The following is an 8099-nucleotide window of genomic DNA, read 5'->3' on the forward strand; positions in this document are numbered from 1 at the left end:
TACTATAGAGTGTGCTGATGATTGCACACTCTACACATCAGCACCTACAGCCAGTGAGCTCACTGAGACTCTTAGTAAGGTGTTACAGTCAGTGTCAGAATGGGGAATTAAACACTCTACACATCAGCACCTACAGCCAGTGAGCTCACTGAGACTCTTAGTAAGGTGTTACAGTCAGTGAGCTCACTGAGACTCTTAGTAAGGTGTTACAGTCAGTGTCAGAATGGGGAATTAAACACTCTACACATCAGCACCTACAGCCAGTGAGCTCACTGAGACTCTTAGTAAGGTGTTACAGTCAGTGAGCTCACTGAGACTCTTAGTAAGGTGTTACAGTCAGTGTCAGAATGGGGAATTAAACACTCTACACATCAGCACCTACAGCCAGTGAGCTCACTGAGACTCTTAGTAAGGTGTTACAGTCAGTGAGCTCACTGAGACTCTTAGTAAGGTGTTACAGTCAGTGTCAGAATGGGGAATTAAACACTCTACACATCAGCACCTACAGCCAGTGAGCTCACTGAGACTCTTAGTAAGGTGTTACAGTCAGTGAGCTCACTGAGACTCTTAGTAAGGTGTTACAGTCAGTGAGCTCACTGAGACTCTTAGTAAGGTGTTACAGTCAGTGTCAGAATGGGGAATTAAACACTCTACACATCAGCACCTACAGCCAGTGAGCTCACTGAGACTCTTAGTAAGGTGTTACAGCCAGTGAGCTCACTGAGACTCTTAGTAAGGTGTTACAGTCAGTGAGCTCACTGAGACTCTTAGTAAGGTGTTACAGTCAGTGTCAGAATGGGTAATTAACAATAAACTGGTCTTGAACACATCTAAAACCGAAAGCATTGTATCTGGGTCAAAGCAGGGGTCTCCAACCTTTTCAAGAATGAGAGCTAAAGGCAGCATCAAATGACGCAAAATGCATCATACGGGGATGATTTATGTATTTTGAAAGTTACATATCTTGAAAAGTTGATTGCTGACAATCAAAACATTTTGGGACAATGTCAATAATGGACTATTGAAACAAATACAAAAAGATAGTTTTTGGGTGAAGTTGTCCTTTAAGTAAAAATACTACTACTACTTAAGTAGTTTTGTGGGGTATCTGTACTTCACTTTATTATTTATATTTTTGACAACTTTTACTTTTATTTCACTACAATCCTAAAGAAAATATGTACTTTTTTACACCCATACATTTTCCCTGACACTAAAAAGTACTCATTACATTTCGAATGCTCAGGCAGGATGGAATTATGGTCCAATTCACGCACTTATCAATAATAATGTGTTGTCATTTCTACTGCCTCTGATCTGGCAGACTCACCTAACACAAATACTGTGTTTGTAAATGATGTCTGAGTGTTGGAGTGTGCTCCTAGCTGCCCGTAAAAAAATGTAATAATAATAATAATCGTGCAGTCTTGTTTGCTTAATATAAGGAATTTGACGTATAGCATCTACTTTGACTTTTACTCAAGTATGACAATTGAGTACTTTCTCCACCACCCCTCTGGTGTCTCCGAACCCTGTTGTGTCAATAATGGTCAGCGAATATGAAATCTGAAAGCCTGGCTGGTTGTAGAGCTCGTATGATGTTACGATTGAAGTCTGGCTCTCAGCCTGTGACCTGTTGGTCACCTCATGGATGAGCTTAAAGGGGTAGTGATCTTCCCACTTTACCCCGAGAATGTAGTTGATCAAACCAGAGTGGTTTTTCTTCACCTGTGGACCCCAAAAGCAGGAATACCTTGTTATTTACTTTCTCCGCTTGCCTCCTAAACATGTACTGGCGAAAACTCTTATCAACACATTTATCTTCCTCAATGCAAGCTTATGGATTGAGAGGTTGCCTTTCTGCAACGTCTCTGATTGGTCCAGGAATTTATCACTTTTTGCGTCTGTCAAACGTTTTACTTTTGGTGAGTCAGACATCCTGACAGTGTTCAATTCAGTCTCAGGACTGAGCAAACTTCACTACCTCACCACAGTTTCAGGCTTTAGACCTTCCAGTGTGCACTCTCTGGTGGTGGTTTTGATGGTGTGCCACATCTTATTGTCAACAGCCTTTGTACACTCTCTGTTGTCAACCTCATAGCCTATGACCTCAACATTGTCTCCCACCATGGTAGGAATGTCCCAGTTCACTCTGATACTTTCAGATTCTATTATTGTCTCTGTGGCTACATGGCCGGGTCCTGGAGTATTATGTCCAGTCACTGGAGAGGCTCACGCCAGGTCTACACTGCGCCCTGCAGCTGAACCGGTAGTCTTTATAGGGGTTCAAACGTCTGATGGTGACCTGGTTAGTGGTAGTATCAGCTTTGACCTCTGTCCACTCAGATTCAGCCTGCACAGCCTGGTACAAAACCTGGTACGACTTCACAGACTTGACCCCAAGGTTGGGAGGGTATATTTGCACATGGACACAGTCATGCTCCAGACTCTTGATGGTGGGGACACCTGGCATTGATGGCAGTTCAAACTTGGGACCTAACAGTGTCCCTCTCTCATAGACATGGATGGAGGACGCAGTGATGAGTTTGTCTGGAATTGATGCAATGCAGAATGCAAGACTTTGTATGATTTGTTGAAGTCCAGGAACAGACATATGGTTTGTCTGGTTAGGGTGGTTACCTTACCGGAGTGAAACCACTTTTCTGCACCAGATTTGGGGGTTGTAATTGAGAACCAGCACTCTTTGATTCAAGTAGTTCTCCAAGTCTCCCAGCTGCTTCTATTCCTCCTTCAAAGATGACAATGCCAAACACACTACATAGTCATTAGATTGATCAAGCACTATTTTATCAAAGTCACACTTTTTTTCAGCTCTTCCCCTCTCCCTCCTCCTCCTCATATGGCTGTCACACCTGAAGATGTTGTAATCAGCAATGTCAATATCCTTATCCGGGATCGAGCCATTTGGCTAGTCTTTAACTGTGGTTACACCTTGCATTAACATGTGTTCGTTGTCATCAGATCAAAATGATCCGATCACTATCTGATTGACATTGGTTTTATCTACACATGGTAATCAAGTGTGTCTTTCCCACTGCCCCTGGCAATGGGTGACTTGAATGTGTACATGTCATCATGAAATCAGGAGAATACCAGGGCATGTTTGAGCGTAATGTCGGACCCAGTGTCAGAAAGCTGGGTCTCCATCCACCCCAAATACACTTCAAAAAGTACCCAAGGAATGGTTCAAGACAAAACGCTGGACTGTTCTGAAGTGGCCAGCATTGAGTCCAGATCTAAATCCTGTTGAAAACTTGTGGAGAGATCTGAAAACAGCAGTTGGGTGAAGGCACCCTTAAAATCTGGGAAACATGAGGAGTGGACCAAACTGCCAGTTCAGAGGTACAGGAAGCTTATCGATGAATATAGGATGCACTTGATTGCAGTTAATTTGACCAAAGCGTGTGCTCCCAATTATTATGTCTGGGTTGTCAATCATTTAGTCACTTCTGTTGATTTTCCGATTTAAATTGATATATTAAGTTCTGAATCAAAAACAAAGGTTCTGTAATATTAAACAGTGAAATAAAGAATTTGGTGAATTTCATCTTATTTTTAGGGAAAATTGTGAGTGATTTGAAAAAAGTGCAAGAGTGCCAATATTTGTATTTTTGCCATCTATTTTTAACTGTGCTATTTCACAAAGGTTCTGAACCTATATACATTTTACGGAGAGTATATTTTATATTAGTTATCATGTTGTTTTTAGTCACACCCTTCAGCTTCACTCATCCCCTCCCATCTATCTCTTAACATCATCCAGTTAGAGCCAGCTATTTGCCATATATATTTTTCAACTGTGTGAACCATTCTATTCTCAACTGTGTGAACCATTCTATTCTCAACTGTGTGAACCATTCTATTCTCAACTGTGTGAACCATTCTATTCTCAACTGTGTGAACCATTCTATTCTCAACTGTGTGAACCATTCTATTCTCAACTGTGTGAACCATTCTATTCTCAACTGTGTGAACCATTCTATTCTCAACTGTGTGAACCATTCTATTCTCAAGATCAATTGTTTTGCTAAAAGTATTATTATATTAGCGATTGATTGACTATGACTTTTCAAATCAACCAGCAGTGCTATTTGCAGAGTTAACTCCAGGTAAATGTATTATTATATTATTGATTGATTGACGATGACTTTTCAAATCAACCAGCAGTGCTATTTGCAGAGTTAACTCCAGGTAAATGTTGCAATTCTTCAGCAATTCCTGAACCTGCGACCAAAAACAAGCTATACTGTATATGGACAGTACCAAAACAAATTATCTAATGATTCTGGTTCTCCGCAGCAAAATCTGCAGAGCTGGGATGGTTGTATCCCCCATATATATAACATTATATTGGTTGCAAGATATTTGTGTAATCATTTAAATATGATTAGTTAGCTGGCAACAGCCCTCTTCAACCTCAGGATGGTGAGGAAAATCGGCTTTGCCCCTAAGACCCTACAGATGCACCGTTGAGAGTATCCTGTCGGGCTGTATCACTGCCTGGTACGGCCATTGTACCGTCTGCAATTGCCATACCACCCTCAGGGCTCTCCTGAGGGCTCAGCCCAGCGCATCACCGGGAGCACACTTCCTGCCCTCCAGAATATCTATAGCACCTGGTGTCACAGGAAGGCCAAGAAGATCATCAAGGGCCTCAGCCACACGAACCATGGCCTGTTCACCCCGCTATTATCTAGAAGTCGGAGACAGTAGGTGCATCAAAGCTGGGACCGAGACTGAAAAACAGCTTCTATCTCCAGGCCAACAGACTGTTAAATAGTCACCACTACAAGGTCTCCGCTCAGTACCCTGCCCTGAAATTAATCACTGTTACAAGCTGGCCACCACCTGCTACTCTACCTTGCACCTTAGAGACTGCTGGTCACTACGCACTTCATATGTATATACTGTATTCTAGTCAAGGCTCATCCTATATAACTACGGCTGTACACACATTTCCTATTCATATACTGTCCACCCTGTCTATACACACACCATTATATACATATACACTGTGGACAAAACATTAGGAACACCTTCCTAATATTGAGTTGCACCACCTTTTGCCCTCAGAAGAGCCTCAAATCCATGTCATAGACTGACTAGGTGAATCCAGGTGAAAGCTATGGTCCCTTATTGATGTTAGGGGAGGAGACGGGTTAAAGAAGGATTTATACGCCTTGAGACATGGATTATGTATGTGTGCCATTCAGAGGGGGAAAGGAGGGGGGATGAATGAGGCAATTGGGCAAGACAAAATATTTAAGTGTCTTTGAAAGGGATATGGTAGTAGGTGCCAGGTGCACCGGTTTGTGTCAGAACTGCAACACTGCTGGGTTTTTCACACTCAACAGTTTCCCCAAAGCGTTGCAGTTCTTGACACAAACCGGTGCGCCTGGCACCTATTATCGTACAATATGCCTTTCAAAGGCACTTCAATATTTTGTCTTGCCCAATTGGCTCATTCACCCCCCCCCCTTTCCCCTGTAACTATTCCCCTGGTCATAGTGATAATAAGAATGTCTCAGTCAAATAAGTGTTAAATAAAAAGTATCAAGCTGCTGGGTTTTTCCCTCTCAACAGTTTCCCGTTTGTATCGAGAATGGTCCCCCACCCAATGGACATCCAGCCAACTTCAGACAACTGTGGGAAGCATTGGTGTCAACATGGACCAGTATGTGGGGTTTTACCTCTCAACAGTTTCCCGTTTGTATCGAGAATGGTCCCCCACCCAATGGACATCCAGCCAACTTCAGACAACTGTGGGAAGCATTGGTGTCAACATGGACCAGTATGTGGGGTTTTACCTCTCAACAGTTTCCCGTTTGTATCAAGAATGGTCCATCACCCAAAGAACATCCGGCCAGAAATAGGTAATTGATGAAAGAGGACAAAGGAGGCTGACACGAATTGTGCCGAGCCACAGACGGGCTACAGTTCGTCAACTGACAGTCCAGTACAACATTGGTGTCCAAAGACCCATAAAAGAATGCACAACTCGTGGTATCTGACCCGAATGGGGTGTGACAGCCGACGACCTGACAGAGTATCACTTCTTTCAGCAAAAAACAAGACACTGTGGTTACATTGGCCTTGGAACTAAAACACTGGAGACTGGAGAATTGGAAAAACATTGCCTGGTCTGAAGAATCCCGGTTCCTGCTGTTTTACAACAATGGGAGGACTAGGGTATGGAGAAAACCACGAGTACATGCATCCATCATGCCGCATGTCAACATTGCAGGCTGGTGGTGATGTGATGGTGTGGGGTGTGTTTTCATGGCACACATTGGGCCCCTTGATAAAAGTGGAGCAATGTTTGCATGCCACAAGATATCTGAACATCATTGCCAATCAGGTGCACCCCTTCATGGCAACAGTGAAACCATATGCAAATGTATTTTTTTTCAGCAGGATAATGCCCCATGCCCCAAGGCTAGGATTGTCCAGGAATGGTTCCACAATCATGACAGTGAATTTAGCTTACTGCATTGGCCTGCCCAGTCACCAGATATTGAGCATCTGTTGGAGGAGATGGAACAAGATATATGGAGTAGAGATCCACAACCAGCCAACTTGACACAACTGTGGGAAGCATTGGAGTCAAAATGGGCCAGCATCCCTGTGGAACATGAAACCAAAAAGGGTTCTACCTAGAACCAAAAATGGTTCTACCTTCTAAGAGTGTACAGTTCCTTCAGAAAGTATTGATTCCCCTTGACTTATTCAGGTGTTACAGTTGAATTCAAAATAGATTAAATACATTTTTTTCTCACCCATCTACACACAATAACCTATAATGACAAAGTGAAAACATGTTTTTAAAAATAGGCAAATTGATTGAAAATGAAATACAGAAATATCCGATTTACATACGTAGTCACACCCCCTGCAGGTCAAGCTAGCTACAATGGTATCTTCAACCTAGCCTAGCTTTTAGCTAGCTAGCTAGCTAGCTGCACTGCAGTACAACTAGCTTGACTTGCTATAAGGTTAGAGAAACAAGTTGAGGAAAAAGTAACAAAAACATCTCATGAGAAGCAGGCTCTCCTCCATCTTGCGTTACAAACACACTTGTCCATTCAGTAGCGGGGCAAGATGTAAACAGCTTTGCACACCTGGATTGTACAATGTTCGTACATTATTACGTTTAAAATCCTTAACTCTGTCAAATTGGTTGTTGATCATTGCTAGACAGCCATTTTCATGTCTTGCCGTAGATTTTCAAGACCATTTAAGTCAAACCTGTAACTACTCCACTCAGGAACATACAATGTTGTCTTAGTAGGCAACTCCAGTGTAGGCAACTCCAGTGTATATTTTGCCATGTGTTTTTTTTCTCCTGCTGAAAGGTGAATTAATTTCCCTGTGTCTGGTGGAAAGCAGACTGAACCAGGTTTTCCTCTATCATTTTGCATGTGCTTAGCTCTATTCCATTTAGGAATAGAGCTAAGGAAAAAACTAACATGATGCAGCCACCACCAACTTTTTTTTCTGCTGCTTTCGCAACAGCTAATAAAATACCCCTCAAACATACCATGCTTGAAAATATGAAGAGTGGTACTCAGTGGTGTGTTGGTGTTACGAATCCCTTTTGGCCCGACAGTCTAGGGGGATGGTAATGAGACCCGTAACATAACTCATGCAAATTATTATTGTGACAAAGTAAAAGTGTGCACGAAATAACCACGACAACAGAAATCTACCGTCAAACTCTAGGTTTATTTATAAACACACGGTAATGGGGGGAGCAGGAAAAGGGGCTGAGCTGGACCCAAGGAAAGAAACAATAAGCATCCAAAACACCCCTAAGCTAGACTAGCCTACTTTAACAACAGCTAACTAACTAACCAAAAATACAGTGGGTGGTCCGCCCAGTTCTAACTAGTGTATTTAACAAAGTTCACCTACGGGTAGTGTATGCCCATGGGCGACTTGTCTTGGTTTCCCCCTTTTCCCACAAACACCATAACCAAAAACAATACTCACAGGTGATGACAAAGTGCTATGGAGGTGCTCAAACAAAAGAGAGGTTAAGACACAAAGCGAGAGTGAAACACAGAGACCTACAGACATGG

Source organism: Oncorhynchus nerka, linkage group LG19, assembly GCF_034236695.1.
Source record: "Oncorhynchus nerka isolate Pitt River linkage group LG19, Oner_Uvic_2.0, whole genome shotgun sequence".
In the NCBI taxonomy this organism is placed as follows: Eukaryota; Metazoa; Chordata; class Actinopteri; order Salmoniformes; family Salmonidae; genus Oncorhynchus; species Oncorhynchus nerka.